General features: G+C 42.8%; 1 protein-coding gene across 2 annotated transcripts in view; it reads right to left on the bottom strand.

The window, feature by feature from the left end:
* The window catches only part of PTK2 (protein tyrosine kinase 2), a 189561-nt gene extending 177600 nt beyond the window's left edge, over positions 1 to 11961 (bottom strand). For both annotated transcript variants that reach the window (XM_084207209.1, XM_084207210.1), the window contains exon 1: positions 11822 to 11961. The gene's annotated coding sequence lies outside the window, so the exon portion shown is untranslated. The remainder of the gene's footprint in view (positions 1 to 11821) is intronic.
* Positions 11962 to 12336: the final 375 nt, after the last annotated feature.

Here is a 12336-nt window from a genome sequence, read left to right as displayed (position 1 = left end):
CTCTTCGGCTCTACAGTGAGTCAAAGGAAAACTCCACAAAGATCACAGCAGACAGGGAAGGCTTGAGGAGCTGTGTCAGTGCAGGGAAAGAACACGAACAGCAACTGCTGGGCACAAGTAATATCTTCTTTAGCAGAGATGAGACAATTATAGCCAAGTTATCTGCAATGTTACTCCTCCTGTAGCTGTACTCTATCTTCCACAAACAACTGAATCAAGTGAACTTTGGCAGTCACTGAGCAACCACAAACAAATTTCCATCAGTGAACTGTACACTGTTCATAGGGAATTATTCTCCAGCCACTTGCTTTAAGGAGGCAGAAAGGATCTAAGATTTAATGTTTTAACTAGATAGAAGTGAAGTATTCCATAGGTCTTTTGAAAAAATGCGATCTGTATGAACATATATATTTAAGACACAAAAAAAGGGGGATGAAGCTGCATCAGGGAGAATTCAGATTGGATATGAGGAAAGGTTCTTCACAGGAAAGGGGGTCAGTCACTGGAACAGGCTCCCCAAGGAAACAGTCATGGCACTACGCCTTAGTCTTTTGGTCCTTTTAGGTCCCTTCAACTTGTACATCCCTGCAACCATAGATTATCCCACCACTGCCCAACACCTCAAGCAGTGAACTGGGCAACAGATCTCTCTGGAGCACTTTCAGCAGCAGCACCAAAACCACACCCATGCAAAAGAATAATTATAACACAGTCCTGAGTCTAATCTATTAACAAATGACCTCAGGAGAAGCTCCAGAACTGTCAAGGCACTTAGTGAATCCTAGACCAACTCAAGAGCACCATTTGTACAGACAATGCTGTGAGGATTTAATAGGCTTGTTTCAGAATAATTAGCATACAAGTACTAATTTCATCTCACCATTGCATAGTGGTTTGGTCACCAGAAGAATCTAGTCCATACAGCAGAACCTGGACACCTCACTGGACCCAAACATAGAGCCTAAGCACATCACCCCAAAACACACCCCTCTGTGGCACTGTCAGCTGCACCACCAGTACTTCTGCAGAAAATTTCAACCAGGTTGTTATAACTTAACTGGGGAAAGAAGTACAAACATCAGTAAGATCTCAAATCCATATCATACTAAAAACACACACACAAAAAGAAAAAAGAGTCCATACTTACTATCACCTCCTATTCACATGAGCCATCAGATAAAATCAGCTAAAAAGACAGAGCTTTAACAACACAGAACACAAGTTCAACATAACACTTCAAACTGCTGTAACACAGACTCAGTCCAAAAAACTATCATATTTCAAGCAACAGCTGTGCATTAAGTACTCACATTATATGCACATGGGCACCACTCTCCCCCTCCCCACTTCATTTTGACTGTGCTCCAAATCCTTTCTCAAACTCACCACTTTCATCTTGCCTTTCCAAAATTAATCTCAACCCAGCTACCCACAAGGTCTTGCCTTGTTTTTCTACTTCTATCAAGTTCAAGAGTAAGGTATTCACAGAAATGTGTTTTATGTACTTTTATTTTCACAAGTTGTGCAGTCCTCACCCTTTTTGTACTTTCACTCTATGATCTCTTCCTCGGTATAATATGACCAATGTTCCTACTCCCACTTGAGAATACTGGTGCTCAGTATCTATTTCCACAGAGGTACCAATAGCTTTTGAAAGAAGGAACTTCAATGCAATCCCCATTTAACACCAAAAAACCACACAGATAAATACATTATAGAACTCCAAAATCTGTTTCCTAGGAAGGGAAGGTCTGTTCAATACTCTCTTCAGATTGTAAAAACAGTTTAAAGGTTTTGTTTGCCTTTAAGAGAAGAAAAAGCTGATTCAGTTGTAAAATGAAGCTAATGTTACACACTCCTGCCTTGAAGAATTCCCTCTCCTCTTCTGATGAAAGGAGAGCAAGGCCCAACACTGGCTGCTGGAAGCCCTGGAACAGCGTGAGAGGAGCACAAAGAAACCCCCCCTTCACTGAGCTGAATCAGCAGGGGCTGGGAGCCTGTGACACAACTCAACTCTGACTTCATTCAAATCCCCATCTGAGGATTAATCGTGTGCTGCACACCAGCTTCCTCTAAAGGGGCCTAATCTTCCAAAAAAAATCACTTGGTTATTTAATAAATTCATGTAGGTAGCAAATTCCCAGAGTACCGAAGCTCAATTTCTCATACAAATGAAATACTGTCAGGAACTCCAGGTAGGAAATGGAACAGAAGTTAATTCAGTGTTACATCCCACTCCTCCTTTTGACTCCACTCTTTCACTAAGTTTTACAGACATTCTGACTGATATTTTTTTCCTATCCACAACCCAAGAAATAGAGGGACTAAACTGAATCTAATATTCACAAAGCATTTGAGAAGAGACCAAGTCAGACTATTCCCCCAGAAAAACACATCCCATATACTTTTTTTGACTATTTCTCTTATAAATTTCAATCCTCAAATTGTACCATCAAAATACGTGGGCAAAATAAAAACAGTATTTTTCACCTATGGAAATGGATTGATTTTTCCTGATAACCATTGATTAATATGTATAAAACAATGTCTGTACATATCCACTAGGGAGTGTACTAAATGCAATCCTCCTCCTTGGTGGAGATTCCCATCAGCCACCAGGTGAAATCCCACAATTTACAAAGATAATCGTAAACAAGAAAACCAGTTTTTTGAACAGATCAAACAGGTTTTAATGGAGATGACAAGAAAAAAGCTTTCCTTTTACTTCCACACAAATTGAGGTATTCTTAAATGACATTTATTTCCCCAGACCACAGCCGTTTACACCAATTCCCACACATTGCACAGATCCATACTCTTAGTTTCACCTTTTAGCCTAAAGGCACCATGAAAACTCAGAAGTGTCAATTTCAACAGCTTCTGTCGCTAACTTTTAACCTAGAGATTAAAAAGCTACCAGACCCATGCATTTACTCTATCCTAAGGATCATCTCAAATGCAGGCTGCTCTGTGAATCCCAACTTTCAGCAGTAGCTGTACCAAGTACAGCCAGCCAGGATTACATTTTGTCTTCACACATATTTCCACTAAAGAATACTTAATTTTGCTTCCCCATCTCAGTAGCAAGTTGCTCCCTCCATGGCAAAATGCAGAGAAACATTCTGACCTGCTTTAAAACAGATTCATTTCAGTTATGATTAACACAAAGCCTAGTGGTAAAACATCAAATACAAACTATCATGGTGAAGAGTGAAAGACTGACAGAAAAACAGAGTCAACAGAAGTTTCTATTATTCTGAAAACAAAGCTCATCTTATTAGTATATAATAATATATTGCAAGTAATTTAAGGGCAATAGTAAAAGAAATAAGAAAAGTCATCCTAAGACCACTTAATCAACTTGTTTGTAGAGTTTAAAAGTCTTGCATGTTTTCCTCCTTGGAATTAGATATAACAGCAGCTAAACTAATTGTTGTAATATCAGTAACCAGTTTATAGTGCTGTTTTCCAAGCCCTGTGTAGGTAACACCGACAGAAGAATACGACAGTTTCATTTGCAGAAAATTTCTTCTCCCCATGCCCCTTCCATCCTTCCACAAGGAAAGACAACCTGCTTTCCCTGGGACAGATTCACATCGGAACTGCATGGTCTCAGACAACTGCAGAGATAACAGAGCACAGGAGCTCAGAGAGAATTCTCAGCAGCTGGGGCTACTGTCAGCTACCTTTTGATTATCACCATAATTCTGCAAATAACAACCCCACATTCTTTACCTGCTCTCAGCACTAAAATCAGTGCTGGACAGGATTCAAGAGGTCACCTTGTCAGGCTGCCACTCCTTAGGTAGGAATGAACATCATCTCCTTTCTGACAGATGCCTAATTTGTTCTTGAAGATTGTCAGGGATGAATCTCTTCTCTAATCTATTAAATTGGTTTGTTATTCTTGGAATTACAAGTCTTCCTCCCCAAGCAGCAACCCAAGTCTTTGGTCCTATTATTTAAGTCAACTAATTCTCACTTTAGTCCCTGTAATCCTTTATCATCTTTATCCTGGTAGTAGCATAATGCATGGGAATAATTTAACTTCTTATCTCTTGTTAAGTCTTAGCATCTTAATTTGTTCAGTTCTTGGATGTCATATTCTCAGGCATCTGCTACTAAAAGCATCCAAAAAAAGAAAACCCCTTCTTGAAGTCCAGTGCCCAAAACTGAACAGAATTCTAATTAAATCCTACCAGTGCTGAATCCAGCAGAAAAATGATTATTTACCCCTCTGCTACACCACAGCAGAACATGTCTTTACCTGCACAGCAGAGGTTAATCACAAACTGAGCACCCATCAATCAATAATGTGCATACCCCAGTTCACTCAGCCCTTGCAGGATTTTAAAAGCATATTTTGAGCAGAACATTTGAACAACAAAATTCAAAATGCACTAAATATGGAGTAGTAACGGAGGCTGTAGAGCTGAACAAGTGCAGAAAACAGCCGGCTTTGTGATTTATACAAACTGAAGTGGAAATGACAAGATAATTAATAAACTAACTGAAATCTAGAAGCCTCTAGGATATAGTGCTTAAGCCTGAAATAGAAAATGAGAGCTGATAAAAATTCAGAATTACTTCTTTAGCCATTAATTAACAGTGTTCCCATAATGGAGCTGTTAACACCAGAGTAAGAACTGAAACTGTAATTTGTAACATTTGCAAAGAGCTTCACTGAGAGCGAGAGACCAACACATGTCAGCAGTCTGTGAAGGTTTCCTGGGTGAAAGCTGGCAATGAAAAACAAGTTAAAAATTAAACAATATTAAATAGTTTTTCATACAATTAAAAATGGAACTCAAGTGATTTTAAAACTTTCCAACTTGTGCTCATTAACTGGGAGGTACAAGTCTGTATATACATATTATCTATCAGCTCTTTTTTTTGCCACACTTGTAAAATGAAATAAATTTTATTTAGCAAACAGCTCTGAGTCAGGGCATGAACAGGAGTAAGGAGCACACTGACAAACATGAATTAACTGCTATGGCCATGCCAAGGTTCATTGCTGTAAGATGGCACCTTAAATTTACAGCTTGGATCCAACATCACGGTTTGTGATTCTCCTGGTGATGGGCACTTCAAAGCCTCCACAGGAAGCACCTCAGAACTCAGGTGGTTTTGTGCCAGGGCTCACTGTCCTTATATTACAGGGAAATAAACAACAACACAGCAGCTGAATTAATCTGCCATTGGAAGGAAGAGAAGAAGTCACAAGAGGAGAAATAAAATGAGTCCCATACTGGGGCTGTGTTAGTGGTTGCCAGCTGCCTGCACCACTGGATGACAAAACCAACATCATCAGGCATGAAGGGTCCTCGACAGTAGCAAAAATACAACACTACCTCCATCAAGTTCTGGAACTTGGTTGGGAAATGGGTGAAGAAAGAGGGGTAAGGACTTGTACCAAACTAAAGTATGAAGTTCACCTCTTAAGGAAAAGTTAGTTCCAACAACTGAATGACAAAGGTACCCGTTATACATCCCTTTTGTGCCTACACTGGGAAATCCATTATGAAGCAACTCTGCCTGTAATGAGCTTCCACTACAAGAGCATCAGTAAAGCAGCAGAGGGGATGGAAGAGAAGACTGCTAAAACCTGAGGTACACCCAGGAATAAAAGAACCACAAGAGCATTCAACCACCAGCAAAAGGAATTTCTGCTTGAAAAGTGCATTAGAAACAGCAGGGGGAAAACCTAGTAAACAACTTGGTTGGTTAACCAAAAATAAAAAGGAACTGTACTCTTTTAAACACTAACTTTATTTTTCTTCTTTCTGTATTAACTTTTACTTGAAAAAAGCAGGCAATGAAAATGCCAGCATACTAACCCAGAACACAGACTATGTGCCCCTGTGAAGACAGACTGGAACTGCCCAGTTTAAAAAAAAAGGAAATCAAGAGCAGATACCTATGTGCAAGTAAGAAAATGGTGGCAGATTTTAAGTTTTGCTACTACCTTTCATAGAAAAAGAATTTAAAAGATTGCCCGAAATCAGTAAGAGGAAATTCTCTTTTGAAGATCACAGAATTTCTGAATCTCAAAGCTGCAGAGTATTACTGAGAACAAACTTGCCTCAGCATTCATGCTGAACATAAAACCTACAACAGACAGGATGAAACAGGTATTGATTGATGTAAATCTCCACTACTGGGTGTAACTCAGACATTGGGATTTCTAAGTCTCTCCCTAGTACCTTCAATAGACTAATCTTGGATGCACTGCTAGGAAATTACCTATTAAAAGTTGATGGAGCAGAGACCTCACTGGCTGCTGTACATCTCATGGATTAGATCACTGAAGATTCCAGGCAGTGCTTAAGGCCTGGGCAAAGAAGTGGATACCTGGTTAAAAAGGTGCATTCACAGCTGCAAAACACATCATTTAACTCATTCTGAGCCTCAGCTAAACTAAACTTCTGGTTTTGCCCTGAAACCTAATTATTTGCAGCAAGAAAACAGGAAACAAGATTAAAAAAAAAAGAAAGAAATCATCTGCTGTTTCAAATCCTTCCTACAAACTTCAATGGGACTACAGGAAAAATTATCTCTGCCTTCCAAAGACACTTCAGAGGCTCAGATAGTCTGCTCCCTCTGTCCTCCTCCAAACCAAAATAAAACAAAAGCATGAATTGTGAATTTCTACGTGTGGGTAAACAATGCAAGGCCCGAGCATGGCAGCAGGAAGCAGGAGCAGTTCAGAGTCAGCAGAGCCCTCTGACCCCTTTCTTGCTGTTCCAAGCAGTGGAACAGCTTCAGCTCAGTCACTTCTATCTCTGCAAAGGCAACAAGTGCCTCATTAAAGGACTCTTGACACACACACAGGCTAAATATTCCAAATTTATTGTTCAACATAGCTGGATCGACAGCAGTGGCTGCAGCACACTGATGCAGAGGGTTTGCTTATATACTTCTGGGCAAAAGGAAGGAAATTATTCTGGGGTCTTGAAATGAGTGAAATTACAGTCCCATGAGCAGGGAAAGAGCCAACATTAGAGGGATTAACTCTAAACTGACCTACACTACACTGTTACCAAATGGGAACTCTGCAGCAAAATGAAACAGTGTGGAGTGCTTGTCAGGTTGCCTTCCCAGAAGAAAAGCAAAAAGCAATGCTTCCATGCAACAGGAAGCTAACAAAAACTACTTACAGCTCCTTTCATATGCCCTTCTGCACCGAACTGAAAAAAAGGGGCAGGAGTAATGCAGAAAAACAGGGGGCAGAAGAAAAGTCCTGAAGTCATAAGCAAAAAAGGAAATCCAACCCAGGAGAGTTTTTCCAGTTCAGCCAAGGACCGCTGCAGAGCTGAAGAACATTTAAATACACCCAGAATACAGAGTAATGCAAGTGAATCAGAGGTTCTCTAACAAAGCCTGCTGCCTTCAGCACCTGTTAATTGCCTTTTCCATTCGAATTTTTTACTTGACAGAAGTTGTATTCAAACCCTGTACGCCAGATTTCAGAAACTATCTTCCATTTTCTCCCTAATCCATGAACCACTGACACCACCACTGAGCTCCATGTTTCAAGCACTGTCAGAGAAAAATCAGTTTCTGTGGTTCTCCTGCCACCTCAGAAACTTTTTCTTCCACACACAATTCCCTGAGTCAACTCTCTTCAACAACACATCCCTCTGATGTGCTGAAAGGTGTTTGAACTGCTGAAATTTGCATGGAGATGCTTGGAAAGCTACCACACACCTGGGCAATCACAGCTGTCTCTCTTGTGTCTGCTTTAATACAAATCCAGAAAACTAGATCAAGCCACACAAAGTTTCTGTGGTTTTGGTTGTTTGATTTTATTTTTGAGGTTTTTTTGGTTTTTTTTTAAATAAAAGCCCTAACACTCAGAAGTCTGCCCAAATACAAGATTTTTATCCCAGCATCAGGAGCACAATGCTGGACAAGCAATAAACTCCTATACGAGGAAGCTTACACAGTGGAAAAAAACACAGAAGAAAAATACAGGAATGGGATAGGGAGCATGAAAATTTAAGCCTACAGCCCCAAACACACAGGTTTTTAAACTGTTCAGCCCCTAAATAACCACCTTTTTTTAAACAGTTTTTCTTATTAACCATCAACCACTGCCTGAATAAGGAGAGCAAGACATGAGGAATTAAAGCTTTCAGAAAGATCTATTCAATCATCTCCATAGAAGTCCTTCCTCTCCTACACCCAAAAATCCCCTATTGAAACACAGGTATCTCTCTGGATACCACGTTTTTTAACTTAAATCCCCATTCACAAAGACAGCTTCCTGTCTTTGTGACATACACAATAAACCACATTCATTGAATGCTGGTAGAACACACAACTTTCAAGGCTTTTAAGTGGCATTATATACAAACCAAGAGACTCACTTGAAATTGCTAACAATTTATAAACTCTGCTCTTGCATTAATCTGCATCAAGGTTCTAGGTTTGTTTGGTTTTTTCCCCCCCAAACACTTAGAACAAAAAAGACAGCTTTTAGCACATATGTATCCTGCAGAAGTTACCATTCAGGGAGACAAGGATCACTGTAGTTCAGGTGCTAAATAAATACATTCTGAAATGACTTTTAGAGTGTTTTTCCATCATTTCTGCTCTTACTCCATACAAGAACTCAAAGTGATGCAGTAAGGATTTCTTTGTTGCAGTTTTTAAAATCCTGACCTGCAATTAAAACCTTTTGAAGAATTAAGACAGTAGGTCCACATTGTCCTTGGTACTTGAAACTTTAGAATTACACTAACATGAAATGAGAGGAAACACACATTTAGTTTGGAAACCACATCTGATGGAGCTAAATATCAGTCACACCAGGAAATAGATCTGGAATATGAATTCCAGTATGAATTCCTTTTTAAGCACCGTCTGCCCAGTTACTGACATTTATCCAGAATGTGAAAATACTTTAGGCATAAAATGTAAAGATATAAAGGTCCAAAGACAAATAAAACCACATGAGACTATTCAAATCTTGTGTGTTTTCATAGAGATTTAACAGCAAAATTACAACCTATTTATAGTGACCAATATTCTTCAAAACTCCACGTTGAGAAAACAGAAAGTTCTTTTTTATAGAGAAAAGCATTTTTACATAAATCCTAAAAGATGTAAAATGAACAGGAAAAGCCTGTATTGTTATCATTATTATACCAAAATAAAGACCATACCACTACTCACAGCAGTGCCTACCAGAGGGGAAAAATTATTTTGTTATACAAATGGCAAGAAATAAATTATTAATTCTTTAGTTACCCTCCTAATGGAGAAAAAACCAACCCACCACATTCATGGATGTATTAAAAAAAACAGAACACAATCTCCTAAACCATCAAAGCCACGTCTTGTACTACTTAATCTCTAGAAAACACTCCTGTGCTTTTCTCTACTCCTACCATCCTCCCCAAAATATCTATTAGCTTGGTGGAGTTCACAATACTGAGAGTTCCTATTCAATTATTACTCATATGGCAAACCATTATATTAAAAAAAAAAAAAAAAAAAAGAAAAAAGCCCTTTCCACAACAGGTAACACACTTGGAAGTAAAGTCATATCACTAGGTATCTTGAAAGAATTTTTAAATCTATTTCAGCAAATTACACCTTCAAGACATGAGTGCTATCCTAAGAATATTCCTTTCTGGATGAAGTATTCCCATAGGCTACTAGTTGATTGCTGTGTCCCTGCACATGCTTAGCACCTTTAAAACCCAAGGCTGAGGCCAAGAACAACACAGAGCTTTTGACAAATAAGCACAATGTCATTTTCCTTTCATGTATACATTTCAACCTTCCTGCAAAACAAAAGGTCAACCAACACAAACATCAATCCAAGCCACGTTCCACAAAAACTGCATTTAAGACATAATAGCATAAAAAACAAAATAATTTCAGAACTGTTTTTCTCTTGTTGAGTTGACTGCAGAGTTTTACAGTCCTGTGAGAGACAATTTATCCAGCAACCAGTGTCTCTTCCCTTTTTGCTCCGTTAACAGGACCTCAGATTTTAGGTCCATTAAATTTCCTGCATGGATTGATCTCAAAGATGCACACACACATTCTGTACAGAATTTCAGCCACAAACCCTGCTTAAAGAAACCCAAGGGCTATTCCCCATCTATAAATCACACCACACAGGCAAAGGTGTTCCCACAAAGGGGGCAGGGTAACAGCCTGACTTCAGGGGTAACAAAAAAAAGGGACAGGTGGAGAAAGGAAGTGGTGGAATATTGGACCTGGACAACATCAGTGAGACAACCAACTGTTCCAAATAATTGTGTAACATTTAATATTTTCTGGCCCAAATCCAGTTGCCCTCCTGACCTTACCCAGGTTTAACGGAACCACAGACGATAAAGGCAGATTAGCTTCGAGGAATGTGGGACTTTTCCAATTAACCAGGAGGGGGAAAAATATATCAACAACCTAATGCCCAAAGGAGTGTGAATTTTAAAGGGACACTGCAATACCACTTCACTCTTACACTAACATTTGCATTAAATATTTCAATATGAATTCCCAAATGTTTCTCTTTACAAGTGAACTTTTTGTTTAATGCCTTTACTAAAGGACTGGTCTTATCCCAGTGAAACTGCCAAAAACTGGGCTCCAGGCTGATGCTGCTCCAGTGCCAGGGCCTGCAGGATACGCTGCTCCCAGAGCACTGGAATAGGACTAACACAGAAACAACACAGCCAACACTGTTTCAGCCAGAAAACAACAAAAAAAGACCGGGAAAGCAAAGAGTAAAGTCTAACCCCTGTCTCAAAAAAGCATCCTCAGAGCACAGGAGGTCTGGGAAGAGAATACATGTGAGAACTGGACACGTACAGCATATGCTTCACAATTAGTCGCGGGGATTTGAGGAGAAGGATTCTCTGTTACAGCTGCAATTCTCACTGTACTCAAAAATCAGATTTACAACCGGAAAAAAGAAAAAATATCACATTTCTCCAAGAAGTGCAAAGGCTCCTCTGTGTGATCCAACTTCTGTGGCACCCCCGGGCCGACACGAGCCGCGCTGAGGGGACGCCGCTCCCCTTCCCCGCCGGGGGCTGTCCCCGGGTCAAGGCACCGGAGCGCTGCCCCGGTTCTCTTTGGATCACACGGTCCCAGCGAGCGCAGTACCAGAACAAACCAAAAATAAACCACCAAAGCCCACACACGTAAGAAAAACCCCAAACCCTAAGGAGAAGAAACCTCAACCACTTCCCCTGCGCTACCGCTCCGGCTCCAAGAGGCAGCCACGGGTTTACGCGCTCGCCTGAGGAGGGGAAGGGGCAAAGCCAGGCGGCCCGGCTCCGGCGGCGAGGGGACACCTCCTCCTCCTCCTCCCTTCCCTTTCCCTTTGTTTACTTTACGGACCGTCCCGCTCCACCTCGCCGCCTCCCGACACATCCGGTGGGACCGGCCGGGGCTGCGGGGCGGGCAGGGCGCAGGGGGCGGCCGGATCCCCCGGGGTGGAGGACGGGGCAGGCGGGGCACCAGATGACCTCTCCCCGCAGCCTCCTCCTCTGCCATCCCCTTCCCATCCTGCCTTCCCGCGGAGGGAAGCGGCTCTGCCCGGAGAGACCCCCAGCCCACCGCGCGGTGCCTCCTGCGCCCCGGTGTCCGCGGCAGCCCCTCCCCGGAGACACAAGAACGGGCGGCACCAGGGACAATCTTCCCTTCCCTGCGGAGCCGCCGCCGCTCCCCGAGCCGGGGGCTGGGGCGGGGGACACGGAAGGAGACGCCGCTGCCCCTCTACACCCCCTCCCCGTGATGTAAATCGGGGCCGCTTCGCCCGCCCCCTCCCCGGGCAGCGCTCGCCGCCGGCACTCACCGCGCTGCGGGCACGGCAGCCTCCGGCGCCGCGGCGAAGAGAAGCCGCGGTGGAGGAGGAGGAGGACGAAGAGGAGGAGAAGGCTCCGGAGGGTCTGCGCGGGCAGTGCCGCCTCCCTCCTCCTCCCCTCCCTCCCTCCCTCCGTCCCTCTCTCCCCGCCCTCCCGGCGCGCTGCACCATGGGATGCGGCGCTGCCCCCCCCAACATGGCTGGGGGGGTCACGGTGCCGCCCCTCAGGGAGAGAGGCGGGGGAGGTGGGGAAGGCGCGTCCCGTCCCGTCCCCGCGCCCGCCTCAAGGGCTTTCCCCTTCCTCCCTCCTTCCCTGCTTCCCTCCTTCCCCGAGGCAGCGCAGATCCTGGCGAATTTGCTCGGGAAGAGGCGAAGTTTAACCCCTTGTCCTGGCTCAGTGGCACCGGCTGGCACAGCTGTTCTCCTGTTCTAACGCTGGGATATTCCGGTTGTGGAGCCTCCCTCCCTGGAGCTGTCCCTGTGCTCTGGGATGACCCTGCTTGAGC

This window comes from Fringilla coelebs (genome assembly GCF_963513975.1).
Source record: "Fringilla coelebs genome assembly, chromosome: 1".
Classification (NCBI taxonomy): domain Eukaryota; kingdom Metazoa; phylum Chordata; class Aves; order Passeriformes; family Fringillidae; genus Fringilla; species Fringilla coelebs.
Note: the sequence above shows the minus strand (reverse complement) of the source record. Positions and strands in the feature narration are given on the sequence as shown.